We start from the raw sequence: 15,565 nt of genomic DNA, 5'->3' as shown, positions 1-15,565 counted from the left end.
ACGGTTGACAGCCCACTTTGAGGTCTGTGGATATAGAGAGAATAATTGGATCGGTGTCTGGTAGAGTTCCCGAGTAGCTCAGTTGGTATGTTTAACCAAAGGTCCCGGGTTCGATGCCCGGCCCCGGAACAATTTTTCCCTCGAAATTATTCAAAATGTAACATGTTTGTTATGTTCTAACCTACTTAAAGGGTTTGATATTACCACCATAAAGAGACATTATACAAAACTCCATTGTCACGTGTACTTTGCCACAATATTAATACTGATTAAAGAAAAAGCGTTGCCGAATATCATTTTCTGATATTATAAAATTTTAAAACTTTGTAAAGAAGTCTGAGTAAGGTAAAATGTCTCATATTTAAAAATTTCCCGAAAATTGCAATTCAAAATATCCACTCCTAAAGTCATTTTGTACTACGTTTATTTCAATGTTCTGCTCGACACACACACACACACACACACACACACACACACACACACACACACATATATATATATATATATATATATATATATATATCTGTGTGTGTGTGTGCGTGTGTGTGTGTGTGTGAGAAATTTCTTTCAAAAATGAAACATTTTAAATGTAAAACGCACTCCCGATTGACGGACCAACATTCATTTGAGCAATTACAAATAATTACAATTTATGACGGAGAACCAGATTTCACTTCACTAATTAAAACACCGGGATAGGCTGATGAGTAATTTCAAATCCATCAGAAGGATGCTAAGACATCATATAGCTCGGTTACTTATTTCCAGACTATACGGTGGGCGAGGTTCAGTCCTCTCCTCTCCTCTCCTCTCCTCTTCCCAGCCTCCTGCTTTCTACCACCCCTTATCTTGCAAGGCGGGCTGCATTTCATATGACGTCACCTACGGTGACGTTTTGCGGTTCCCTGTCGTAATGTTTAAAAGCAGTGCAAAATTAGATGTTTATACCACAGTCATATACAGTCACGAAGCTTGAGTTGTTGAGGGTACCAGAAACAATAGACTGTGCCGGTACTATTTTGCATTGTCTGTGATGAGGCGATAGTAGCGATCGTAGTGGTTTGCAACTATCTATGGATGCATATTACCTACGTATTGAGCTTCGTGACTGTATATTCTAGACTGTGTTTATACCTTCAATATTCATTCTAAAAGACAACTTTAATGCATCAAAAGTTAATTACTTCTCACTCAGAAAGAGAGTAATCAAATAACTACACAAAATTACCTTCAAGAGGGTGGAAGTGAAGGAGTGTAAAGGAGAGTGATATTAGTGTCCTGACATGGCGATAAGTCACCCTTATGAGAGGGAACAGTGACAGGAGAATTATGAAGTTCCTTGCATTGCGTGAAAAGTCTTTATTCCTGGTATGCAGTTTTTAAGGTAGGTAAGGATGGATTAAAAAATTGCATAGATATTACCATATGAAACATGAGTACACTCTATCCAATAATGGAGCGAGGAAGACAGTGTGGAATAGCTTAATAATGCAATGAGAGAAGAGGAAATGGGAAGAAAAGTAATTAAAATGTAAGTCAATGTAGGCTACATTCTTGCAAGGGATTTGGGGATGTGAGGAAGAATTTACGTGAGCTCCAAGCCTGTTGGCCACTTGTCTCAATCCTTTTTTTGGCCGTAGACGCAACATAATAGCTACCACATCAAGGAAAGGATCGTGTGGAAAATCTCGAGGCACACTGTTTATACAATAGAACGAGACGGATCGTTTGGAAAACTACGAGGCACGAGATTGAGCTTACATTTTTTTCTGTGTGTTTTCTATTGTTATTGTTAATCAAGTACCTACTTGTATTTAGTATTATGAATTTAATATTAGCACATCTTGTAACATTGTATTAAGTCAATCTATGTTTGTACTGTCACGGGCGGTTTCTCCAAGTATTGTTAGAACATTTAACGAATATTATATTCTAAACAGTTTGTTAAATACAGTTTTTTCATGTCTTCAACACAAGTTTGGCTTAACATATTGTTGATTGTTTGTTAACTTTAAATGTAGGATTTTAGGCAGTTAACTCATTTCACAGATAGTGAAATATGGCAGATGACACCACAGCTGTTCAAACAGAAGTTGTTAAAATTATATTTTATATCTCTGTTTAAGAAGTGTTTCGAGAATGACTGGTAACATAACATTTAAAAGACACTTTGGAAAGCTAATACTGTATAGGAAAGATAATCTTCAAAATTGAACTGATTATCATATTGGATACTTATTTTGATGCTGAGCTATTATACATTGAATATTTAGAAAATGTGGGATATCAACGTGGCAAGGTAAATAGGAATGATGATTTATATACTATTCATTATACTCCATTTGTGACAATATAGATTTTCAAAACAAATAGGCTCAAAATTTTAGAAGAAATTTAAACCAGACTTGAATATCCTACAAACAGAAATAGACCACTTACTCCAATTCAGCATGTACTATTTACTCTTGATTCTATGATACTGGCTCTTTTCAATTAACAATAGCCAATGTCAATAGTGTTTCAAAATACAAAGTGAGTATTATATTAAAAATGTTTCAGAAAACAATCCTTCTTTGAGAAGTCATATGTTAGCATTAGTATTATAACCTTACTTTGTAATAATACTATTATTATTCAATAGTAGTCATCCACAACTTTCATTTGTCTTCTTCTTTAACGATCATGGCCTACTGCACCAGGTTATGATTTTATACATGTTTCATGACTTACTTTACAATACAGAATTTATAGAATAATATCGGCCAATAAAAAATTGTCTTACATGTGCAATATCATTACCAACTGCTACTGAGTGGTTAAAATATTGATAACGACTATTATAGTTAAGTGGTGGTTGTTTTAAACAAAATGATATTGAAGAAATGGAAAATACATTAATCAAACGTTAAAAATAAACAGGCTGTTAAGCCAAATTAAACAATTCTTGGAGAACTGGGCATCAGTCTGTTAAACATTATCTTACATATTAAACTGTTAATATTATATCTAGCTCTTCATTCTTGTTATTTGAAATGCCAAACGCCTGTGATATGAAACAGACTCAATCTCCCGATACAACAAAACCATCCTTCAATGACAAATCACATTTTTTAGTGTATTCAGAATTTTTTTCACAATTACCAGCATATTATGTGAGGCACAACTCTTAAATGTAGGTGGAAATCAATGATTAAGAATATACGCGAGTGTGGAGTAAAGTACACTGTGATTAAATAAAGACAATCTTTCACTCGTCTATTATTTATTTATTTATTTACTCACTCATTTATTAATTCATTCATCAATTCTTTGATTAATTCATTCGTTCATTGAATCATTGAATCATTCCTTCATTCATTTCATTTCAAGGCATTCTTTGAAGACAGAAAATTTGTCGAGGCAGCGTATTTCATATTCTAAAAGCATTGATGGTGTACTTTTTCATTGTTTTTGGCAGTCTGTATTTAGGAATGTCAAATTAATCCTTCTTCTTAAGACCATAAGAGTGTGAACAATTTGTAACCTTATAAGAATATTTGGCATTACATAACCACACATAATTCCTTCAAGAATATACAGTCAATTATAGTCATGAATTCCTCTTGTATAAATAACACTAGTAAACACAGTTTTTTTTTGTACAGATAAACAGAATGCTGATTATTACCAAGTATGATGCGCTGATTACGTATATGTAATCAGATTTTGTCCATCATGTGAGGTTTCTGAGTACTTTAACGAACTTATAATTTAACAATAACCATATAATTATACATACAGCGCTTCTTTGGTTTCCATCTATTATATCAAGAGTATTTTCACTTGATTTATCTTATTTACGATTGTTGACGTCTTGTAATGTAAACAAATCATTCTGTCTGTAGCCTATTTTGTTCAGTTGGGGTGCAGAGGTTTCGATTGTACTGCGTGCTGTTCTGTGTGAAATTATGAAAAAAAGAAAGGCGTAGTTGTAAAAAGTCTCCGGATATTTTTCTGTTATGGAAGTTGTAGGACAAAGCTACTAAGGTCCCAATATTTAGAAAAAGAAATTAGGATTTATTACCGTATTTCACAGTTACAGATTCTGAAGTTTGTGCATGCAGCGATGTAAATGGGCTGATGTTGAAATTGGGTACTACAGTTACACATAATGCTGAAGAGTGCCGCTTATTTATAGATGCTTCTAAAATAATTAATTTAAAGGCTTTTTTGTCACACAATGGCAATAAACTTAAACTTCCTATTATACCTGTAGCATTGTGTAACAATGAAGGAAACTTATGAAAACATGTGTCATATTCTTGAAGACATTAAATATGAAAACCACTGTTGGCATATTTGCGGGGATCTTGAAGTTATTGGTCTTCTACTTGGGATGCAGAGTGGATCCACTAAATGTTGCTCTCTGTGTCTCTGGGACAGCCGTGATACTCAACCAACTCTACGTAGTCAAGGAATGGCCAGGAAGAGAAGAATTCACTCCCGGGCAACATGATGTAAAATTTAAATCTTTAGTTGATCCATAAAATATATTTCTTCTTCCTTTACACATAAAATTGGGACTTATGAAGAACTTTGTGTAAGGTATGAACAAAGCAGGCGAGGGTTTCAAATATCTACGAAGAATGTTCCCAGGTTTGAGTGATGCAAAATTAATAGAAGAAAATAATATTCATTGGACCTAAGATTAAAGAAGTGATGGGTTAACAATGTATTATGGAACTGTTAATTCTAAACGAATTTGCAGCATGAGAACCATTTAAAATGTCATGACTGACTTCTTCGGAAACAAGAAGAAAAAAAATTGTTCTGAGCCTCATTAAAAATTACAAGAATTTTGGATGTAGTATATCTCTCAAAATTCACTTCCTGGACTCCCTTTTTGATATTTTTTCCCTGAAAACTTGGGTGTAATAAGTGACGAACAAGGTGAACGCTTTTATAAAGACATTTTGCAGATGGAACAGCGTTATAAAGGGAGATGGAATCCATCCATGACGAGTGGTTACAGCTGATTCGTACAAACAGAGGATACTACAACACATAAGAGACAAAGCGTTTTAAAGCGATTCCTGCCTTCTACTACGTAGATGCAAGTACCCATTTGCATGATATAATATGAAGAATACTTTATTTCAAGTGTTAAAACCATTATAATGTTGAAACATTCTGCATTATTAGTGAAACTCCTTAGTTAATATCAAAATTAAAAAAAAAAAAATGTAATAAGTGTAATAACTGAAAATCTGAAAGTGCTGCTGAAAGATGGGTTCCATTTTCAAACTCAGATTCAGCATGGTAAATATATGGATAATGACAATGTTACATTTCTGTACAATTTTCAAAGTTGAAATTTGTTGACTAGTGTAATGGTTTATTGTAGGTAATAATTGAAGACGAACCAGTTAATTCTCTTATTGCTCTTTTCTGAACTAAAAATATTTTCTGAATGTGGCAGCTATTACCCCAGATTAGTAAACCATATTTAAGATTGCTCTGGAAATAAGCAAATTAAGCTGTCCTAGCACATTGATGTGCAATATATCGTTTTAAATTTCTGAATAAATAAACCACCATCAATAATAATTTGACAGCAATATCATTAATGTGTTTTTCTTAGTTTGTATGGTATCAAGAAGATTACCCAGCATCTGTACTCTATTGATGTACGAATACATTTCAATGAAAAAGTTAGGAATTCAGTTTTGGACTAATTTAGTAACAAACTATTCCAAGAAAACCATGATTGGAAATTGGGAAAATTATATTATTTAAAGTGTATTTTCCACTCATTTAAGTCTTTCAATCTAAAGAGGAAAGTCGCATCGTCAGCATGCAAGATAAAATGAATAGATATATTAATGGATAAACCCTTAACGGAGTCACCGGCGTAGCTCAGTCGGCTAAGGCGCTTGCCTGCCGATCCGAATTTGTGCTCGGGCGCGAGTTCGATTTCCGCTTGGGCTGATTACATGATTGGGTTTTTTCTTCGAAGTTTTCCTCAACCGTAAGACGAATGTCAGGCGAATCCTCGGTCTCATCTCGCCAAAATACCATCTCGCTATCAATAATCCTATCGAAGCTAAATAACCTAGTAGCTGATACAGTGTCGTTAAATAACTAACTTAAAAAATATTAACAGAATTAAAAATAAAACGGATCCCAAAACTGAACCCTGATGTACACATACATTATGTAAGTAAGTTTAGAGCTACGGCAATTCATAACAATGTACTCTCTATGTTCATTCAAATAAGAGTGCATTAAGTTCAAAGCATTAGCGCTCAAGCCCATTTATCTAACAGTCGAAAGCTTTAGACAAATCCCAAAAAAGAACATGTACACGTTCACTACATTCTAAAGCAGCGGTGATCAAAACTGGAACGGCTGTGATTACACGCTAGAGTCAGCCTAAGAAGTAAAAAGACGGGGGAGAGGTACTTGGCATGAAAAATACAACCAGTGGTAGTTCGTGCACATGTTAGGGTGATCATTTCGTACCTCTGTCTACAATATCTCTGTAAGTAGAATGTGCTTTCGTAGAATGTATTTGTTATAATCGTGCAGTTTATTCATTAATCTCAACAGCTTTATTGCAAAGAAACAAATAGTTCTACATTTAAATGTCTGAATAATTTAATAAGGAAAGAAACAGACCTCATTTGTAGTTAGAAATAAACAAAATCATTTTTGAAACACGTAAATATATGAACTTAGTGCCTGAAACAAAACCTTTTCGTTCAATTATTTTCTGTACACATCTCTCAGAAGAAAACGAAATTCGTCGGAATGTTAGACACGGCAATTCTCAACTGCGCTGTAAAGTTTTCGTCCGTAAGGCGAGCCTTGCTTTGTATTTGATAAGTGTAACCTATAAAAACAGTTGTTCGCATAAGATAAGACAAAATAATCTAATATCTTAGCAGCAAATGTTTTAGGCACAGAATAATGGCGTTTAATATTCATACACGTTAGAATTAGAGTTAGACCATTAACATCCCGGTGCGGGCGAGAGCCTCCTGTACAGAGTGGCTTACAGTTACGAGCCATTCGTGACACTTTTTTATACAGAATAATAAAATTATAACAACATTTACTGATCGATAAGTAATAATAATAATAACCATAATAATAATAATAATAACAACAACAATACCTGTTACGTTTGTGTATTCTGTGTGACTTTCTTGTAATACCTTTTGATGTTGCTTCAAAATACTCCTAATTGAACCTCTGAACAAAGCAGAACAAAAAATTCCTCATCAGATTTGTTACGAAACTTTTCCTTCCTGCTTTCAGAGGTAGAGAGTTTGTAGAGCGACATGATTCCGTCACTGCCTGTCTTCAGTACGTGAATGGGACAGACAGCAATGTAGAGAAAACTCCCTCTACCCATTTGAATATCTGTCATTGCACAATATAATCACCAGGGAACGGATTTATATGGACTAAAAATATATGAAATATGTAAATATATATGTAGTTATTTTTACCAAAATATGGAATTAAATATGGATTTTTACCAAAATATGGAATTAAATATGGACTTAAAATTATAAAAAAATGACTATGTACGTTAAATATTGGTACATTTTAATCAAACTAAACAAAAAATATAATGGACGTACCTTATCTTCCAATGTAGTTTCAACAAAACACAATTTTTATTGTCTGTTACCATAACAATAGGTTACAAACATTTCTTTCAAGTGCTGAAAAGTGAATCTTCTTCTATTGTCTCTGAGGATAGATTTATACTGACTAAAAGAGCGTTCGACGTCACAAGAAGTAACTGGTACATAATTCAATTTCACAATGTCTGCTGGGGATAAGTCCAAGTTAATCTTCACTGTTGATTCACCACTCATCACAGCAACAACCTTTTGTAGTTCTTCATATCCAGGGTTTTTTGAAAGTACAGTGTCCACCTTAGCTCTTACTGCATCTGCAACTTTACCTCTACCACGATTCAGTTGTTCCACAGTACTATTTATAATTTCAAAACTTTCAGATAGTGAAAGGTGCCTATTTTGGAGACTTTTGAGCGTTTTTATGATGCATGAAAATGTATGCTGAATGTGAGCTAAGTCATTCTTCACACTTATGTCACAGGTAACTGTTTTCGCAGTATCAATTGAGACTGCATCTTCAGAGTCCAATGCAAGGAGAACATTGTTAATAGAGTCTATATGTTCGGCATAATATTCAACTGCTTCTAGCCATGTACCCCATCTAGTTAAAATTGGCTGTGGTGGCAATGGAATTTCAGGGTACATTTCTTTCAAACGTTAACTCTACTGGGAGCTTTGAGAAATACTTTTTTCACTGATAAAATCAACAAATCTACTTTAGGGAAATTGTCTCTGACCACTTCTGCCACACGATGAAATGCATGCGCCACACAAGTAAAATGAGTCAATTTAGGATATACAACAGATAATGCTTGTCCAGCTTTGACCATATAAGGGGCAGCATCGCTAATAAAGAATAACACATTATCGTACATAATACCCTTTGGCCACAGGATACCCATAGCTTCGTTGAACAGTTTAACTATAGTTTTGTTATTGCACTTTTCTAGAACATCACAATGTAAAAGAATTCGTTCAGAATATTGTTCACTTAACAAACCGATAACTACATTACCAACAAGTCTACCTTCTTTGTCGGGAGTCTCATCAATGGAAACCCAAATTGAACTATCTTTAATTTCATCTCTTATCTTCTGTATTGTCTCATCGTAGATGGATGGAGCATACGTCTTCCTAAGTGTTGACTCATCCGGGATTGTATGTTGAGTATATTTTTCAAGGAATTCCCTGAAGACCTTATTCTTTAGTTTGTAGAGAGGAATATCAGCAGAGATGAGAGAACGGCACAGGTCGATGTTAAACTCAGATCTTACATTCGATGTTGTTGGTTGTGTTAAAAACAATTGTCTCTGCTTGGAATTTAGTTGTTTGTTGGCCTGATGTTTACTAGTTGTAATGTGTTGTTGCACCAGGAACTTTTGTGTAGATGATACTGCACACTGACACAAATTACAAAATAATATTTTATTGTCAGTTGATAAACCATCTTCTTTAAATTCTGAAATGTAACTTGTTAGTTTTGATTTTAAATTGACTGAATGACGTACTTTTGGCATATTTACCGTCTTTATAGTATGATTTACAAAACTGAACCTATGTGTACTCTGACTGGCATTTAACTGTTGAGCTGCACAACTGAAGTCTGTTAAAAATTTTAAATTAAATTAATACAGTTTTGTAACTTACTTTCCCATTGTTGATAGGACTGCTAATTTTCAAATAACTCTGATGTTAAAGGGATTACTGAACATGTGTTTAAATCTCTATTGTTGAAATGTATTTTTAAAAGTTAATGGAATTTTGTTTTGTTTTATTGTTAAACCTAATATAATATGGACTGTTTTATATGAAATATGGAAAATATATGGAAATTAACGAAAATATGTACTAAACTCTAAAATATGGAAAAATATGGAAAATAAAAGTAGGATTTTTCAACCCTACACATTGTGAAACATAAAGATAATGCAAAATATAAATTATATTAGCTTTATAAGTAAATATGTATTTACATATAAATCCTTTCCCTGATAATCACTATACCCATTTTGGTCACCGCTGTTCTAAAGCATCAATTACATAGCTAACAAGATCACTTACAGCGCGCAACGAATTAAGACCAACTCTAAAGCCTTATTGCCTATTAGGTGAAAAGAGATTATTTACTTCAAGATATTCACAAATTTGATTTTTCATAAGGGTAACGTCCGCACGCGAGAAAGTTTGCTGTTTGCTCCGGTTTTTATTTTGTAATGATGGGTGATTTGAATGCCGGAAGCAGCGACATCACCGTAAGACATAACGTGGGATCCGCCTCTACACATAGTAACGACATTACATGCTGAAGCAGACGTCTCGAACTCCACCCTCGTCTGCGAATGTCCTGCTTTTGAAAATAGCACTCTTTTTTTCCCGTCTCGATACCTGTTTTCTTCCCTGATTTCCTCGCATATATTTCGTATGCAAATCGTAACAGTCGTTATATATGAAAATGAGATTCCAATGCGGTATGTAGCTTAATCAGACACCCGAGGCTTTCTAAGATGACGCCATCTCAAATCCAGTCCCATTAAATATACTTTACTGACCTATAAAATTATGTCATTTATGTGTTTAAGAAGTTAAAGCATTTACTTCTAAATCATATTATGCACAGTCATAAATTTTACTCATTTAACGTTTTAATGAGTTCCAGAACTTAATACAGATAATTATAGAAGAATTATGTTATATGTTATTTTATTAACTTTATTAGGTGTATTTATTTATACACTGAAACTACGCTCATGGTTGCATCTCAACACGAACATTTCTTATTAAGGGAAGTTTAGAATTCACTAGCAGATTTACAGATGCTTTATGGGGAAATGTATTATAAATGGCGGCCATTCCCAATAAGAGCAAAGACACCTATATATGCATAATAATTTTTAATTTTTTTTCAACAGTGGACACAATGAAACATAGGCCTACAATCCTCTTTTATTTTACAATTCCTCACGAAATCTTCACACGAAATGTTATACCTGATGACTAGAGCCATAAATATACCGTATACTTCTATAAAATACCAAATTACTGTTTAATGCCACAGTATTCCTATAATGAGTCTGATTGAGGTTCTGGCTGATATATAGGTTACATCTATTATCAGGCAGTACACCTCACTTGACGATATGGGTAAGAGGAAGAACAATATTGTTTGTATGCATCTGAAGTCTGACTAGTGTTGGGTTACCAGATTCACATCGATAAAAAAGAGGACACAAAGCTTCAAAAAGGAGGACATTATTCGAAAAAAGAGGACAGAAAATATGTACTTAGATATCTATTTTATTACAAAATATTTTTAGTACAGCTTTAGGTTTATATCATACTTAAAAGTATGTTAATATCTATTTTATTACAAAATAATTATGAAAAAACTTAATAATAATGATTTTACTATTAGCTACATAGGAAAATCATGGGAACTATAATTATTAAAGAGGACAGAAAATATCTATTTAGATTTACATTCGCACCTCGATCTCTGGATTTACTAGCTACCTGTGAGCAACGAACATAACAAGAGGGAGCAAAGAGAGTTAGCCTATTATAAACGTTGGCAAAGAGTATATTCCGTCGATCCTACTGCCATCTACAGGCAAGTTACTAGAAAAAAGGCGTCAAATCTATAATTTCAAAATATCAGGCATACAAGTTACGAAAAGGACAAGTCTTCATTTTTTAAAAATCCGCCCGGACTCCGGACAAAGGTGTAAAAAGAGGACATGTCCGGACAAAAGAGGACGTCTGCTCACTCTAGACTAGTGTAATATGTAGTTAAATCGGCGATGTATGCAATACCCGATTATCTCCTGGCCTAGTTGCCTCGTAAGTGGTACCTTGTTGGTATCACTTGTGAGGTTCAGACCTGTATTGAGAGATTTGACTAAACAACAACTCCTATGGATTATTCACGAAGAGTAGCTAGTGATATGTCACCGAAGCCAGAAGGAAGGAAGTGAGTCCAAAATCTCCACTTCGATAAGGTGAGATTACTGTTCCACTTTGCATACAGCTTTATGACTTACTTCCTTTGAATATCGAAAAATATATGCAACTAACCAATACAATACGAAAACAAGCATGAAATCCTAAGTACGAATCAACCACAACCTAAAAATCCACGTATTGGCACTTAATTCCTTTTGGCTTCTGACGCACGAGCTGCTGTTCTATGTTTAGCGCTTGCCATTGGCTGGTTGTCCAGTGATGCACAAAGAAAAAAAAGTTCACAAAAAATTGTGCAAATAAAGAAAATCAGTAGCGTTTATATTTATCCAAATCCACTCAAGCGTATTGTACAGGTATCGAACGGAAGTGGACCATAATTCAAACCTTACTTTAGCGCATTACGAAGCCACCGGCTAAGGTTACTGAAAGGCTGTCTTCCCCACTTTAAAATAGATTCTATTTTCCATTCAGGCACATATCTGTAATATCATTTCTCATCCCGCATGTACAATAATGTGAGGTGAGATAATGTATATTGCAATAAATATAGATCCTTTCAGATCTCTGAGATGAAGCTAAAGTTTCCAAATCGGGAACACATTACGTCACAAGTTCTTGCTGAACACGTCACGCAGGTTGCCTACGTATAGTGCTTGTTCGGCTATGAATGGACATACGGACTCAATATCAAGTCATAAACAATTTCGCCTGCTGCAACGGCTACCCTCAACACTGCTTGTGACGTAACCTGTTCTTCGCGGGCGTGTCGAGATTTGAGATGTGTGATGACGTCACATGTTGTCAAATAAACTCTACTGCCTAATCACAACGAATATCCAAAACAAAGAAGGTTATTTGTAGTTAATTATTTAACGAGGCCGAGGTTGTCTACCATTGATGGAATTGGTCACAGCGAGGTAAGTCTGACATTTCGTCATATTACCTGATATTTGCCTTACGTTGGGGAGAATCTAATAAAAACTATACCAGAAAATTGTCCACCGCTCTGGTCTCGTGGTAGCATGTTCGCTCCCGAACCCAGTGCGCCGGGGTTCGATTCCCCGCTTGCGACGAGTTGCCTGGGTGAGGTTTTTTGGGGGTTTTTCCGTCACTCCTATGGATGACTATCAGGTAACTTATCAGGCGTATGGAACCACTCGTTCTCGCCATTTCCTTCCCCCCTCCCTCATCATCCTTTCCTTATCATTCCGGCTGTCTTTCTTGCTTATCAGATCGCGCCTGCGGCGGCCCTCCGAGGCTCCTGACGCTCTCGGCCGGCCTTCATGGATATGTCAAAGCATGATAGTTGGTGACCCAGCAGCGGAACCCACTCCCCGCCCGATGGGAGGGGTGGCCTACACCTCAGACCGTTGGCCAGACAGAAGGGGTGGCACACACCTCAGGCCGTTTGAGGGGGGAATGTGGAGGACTGTTGGGGTGGAATGGTACACGGACTTAGAAGGATGGCGGGACTCGTCGTTAGAGTGTCAGGGGTTAGGTCGGTTCGGCGTGGGTGCGGTCGTTGAGCTACAACTCAACCCAGGGGCGCACAATAGACCTCAGGTCACGGTGCATAGGGAAGTTCCCCTCCCGGTCTCATAGAGAAAAAAAAACAGAAAATTAGCCTAGTTTAGTTTAAGAATGCGCCATCGGCAGAGAGAATAGACAACAAACACAGGATCCATCCCCATAAGCTCTCTTAGTTCTGCACCACACACTGAGGGCAAGCGTTCTATTTCCCTACTTAAGCACTTCCAATTCCCATCTCTTCACGCAAGACACCCTACCGATAACAAAAATCGCCTCCCCCTTTTTTTTTTCTTTATTCTCCGAACCCTCCTTATCGATCCTTCCGTTACCTCTTTCCCCTAAAAATCACTGGTTGAAGCTCTTCATCAATAAAGTTATTTTCTATGTAGAACTACGTCTTTCTCTTCATTAGGTTGAGGGGTATCTTGGGAAATGGCCGTCACAAAAATGCAATACTTCTTCTCCTTGTCGTCCACTTGTCCTTAGTGTCTTCCTCTTGTTCTTCTCGTATTTCCCTCTTTTTCATTAGGGGAGACTCGGCTAATTCCGCAATATTAAGAAATAAATCTGTCATATTTTTATCAAAATGATTATTGAAAAATATTATCAAGGTATGCAGACATGGACGAAACCTTTCATTACCAAATACATAGAGAGACCTATTAAAATGCAAATATATTCAGTTGCACATATATTACAGTTGAATAGGAACTCGGGTAATTCTGCAACAGTGCGGATAAATCCGCAATAGGACTTGGCTAAATTCGCAGTCGTAAATAATTATTAAATACATTATGAAAGTAACATAAAAGGAACAATTTATATGTAACAATGCTCCCTTTCTTCACATCTGTGTAGCATAACACGAAAAACAGCCAATTCTAGAAAAAAAATGTTATGTTTTATTTAACGACGCTCGCAACTGCAGAGGTTATATCAGCGTCGCCGGATGTGCCGGAATTTTGTCCCGCAGGAGTTCTTTTACACTTAAATGCCATCGACCTGGTCCGGGATCGAACCGGCAACCTTGGACATAGAAGGCCAGCGCTATACCAACTCGCCAACCAGGTCGACGCCAATTCTAGATGTTTCAATGTATTGCCAACAGAGGTGTCGATGAATATCCTTGATTTTTTTTCTATAGCAATGCAGAGGACATGCCTCTTTTTGACAGCCTCTCAAAACATACGTTCACGCTATTGTAAAGCCGCAGTAAAATCATTAATGCACTTCTGCGGAATTACCCGTACTGCGGAATTAGCCGAATTTCCCCTATATTATCATTGTTCTACGCGTATTTCAAATTGCTCTCATTGTATTCGCCTTGTTTACCTTCTATTACCCTTGTTTTCATTGTCTTTTATTGTTTCCTTCTATTATCCTTGTTTTCATTATCTTCTCCTCGTTTTCCTTGTATTCCCATTGCTCTTCTTGTATTCCCCTTGTTCCCCTCGTATATCACTTCTCCTTGTATTTCACTTGTTCTCCTTGCATTGCTCTTATTCTTCTTCCATTCCCCTTATTCTCATTGCCCTCCCCCCTTGTTCTTCTTGCATTCTCCTTGGTCATCTCGTATATCACTTCTCCTTTTATTTCCCCAATTCTCCTTGCATTCACCATGTCCTTAGTGTCTTCCTCTTGTTCTCTTTGTATGCCCTGTTCTCATTCTATTTTCTTTGTTCTCTTTGTGTTCATATTCTCGTCGTCTTTCCCTTGCTGTCCTTGTATCTTATTCCTCTTATTTCCCTTGCCATTTTCTTTGTTCTCTTTGTGTTCATATTCTCGTCGTCTTTCCCTTGCTGTCCTTGTATCTTATTCCTCTTATTTCCCTTCCCATTTTCTTTGTTCTCTTTGTGTTCATATTCTCCTCGTCCTTCCCTTGCTGTCCTTGTACCTTATTCCTCCTATTTCCCTTTCCATTTCTTTGTTCTCTTTGTGTTCATATTCTCGTCGTATTTCCCTTACTGTCCTTGTATCTTAATCCTCTTATTTCCCTTCCCATTTTCTTTGTTCTCTTTGTGTCCATATTCTCCTCGTTCTTTCCTTGCTGTCCTTGTACCTTATTCCTCTTATTTCCCTTTTCATTTTCTTCGTTCTCTGTGTGTCCATATTCTCGTCGTCTTTCCCTTGCTGTACTTGTATCTTATTCCTCTTATTTCCCTTTCCATTTTCTTTGTTCTCTTTGTGTTCATATTCTCGTCGTCTTTCCCTTGCTGTCCTTGTATCTTAGTCCTCTTATTTCCCTTCCCATTTTCTTTGTTCTCTTTGTGCTCATATTCTCCTCGTCTTTCCCTTGCCGTCCTTGTATCTTATTCCTCTTATTTTCCTTTCCATTTTCTTTGTTCTCTTTGTGTTCATATTCTCGTCGTCTTTCCCTTGCTGTCCTTGTATCTTATTCCTCTTATTTCCCTTTCCATTTTCTTTGTTCTTTGTGTTCATATTCT

General features: G+C 36.0%; 1 protein-coding gene across 2 annotated transcripts in view; it reads right to left on the bottom strand.

The window, feature by feature from the left end:
• The window catches only part of rols (rolling pebbles), a 630,535-nt gene that overhangs the window by 453,856 nt on the left and 161,114 nt on the right, over positions 1-15,565 (bottom strand). The gene's annotated exons all lie outside the window — the stretch shown is intronic.

The sequence above is a fragment of the Periplaneta americana genome, chromosome 2, assembly GCF_040183065.1.
Source record: "Periplaneta americana isolate PAMFEO1 chromosome 2, P.americana_PAMFEO1_priV1, whole genome shotgun sequence".
Lineage (NCBI taxonomy): Eukaryota > Metazoa > Arthropoda > Insecta > Blattodea > Blattidae > Periplaneta > Periplaneta americana.
Note: the sequence above shows the minus strand (reverse complement) of the source record. Positions and strands in the feature narration are given on the sequence as shown.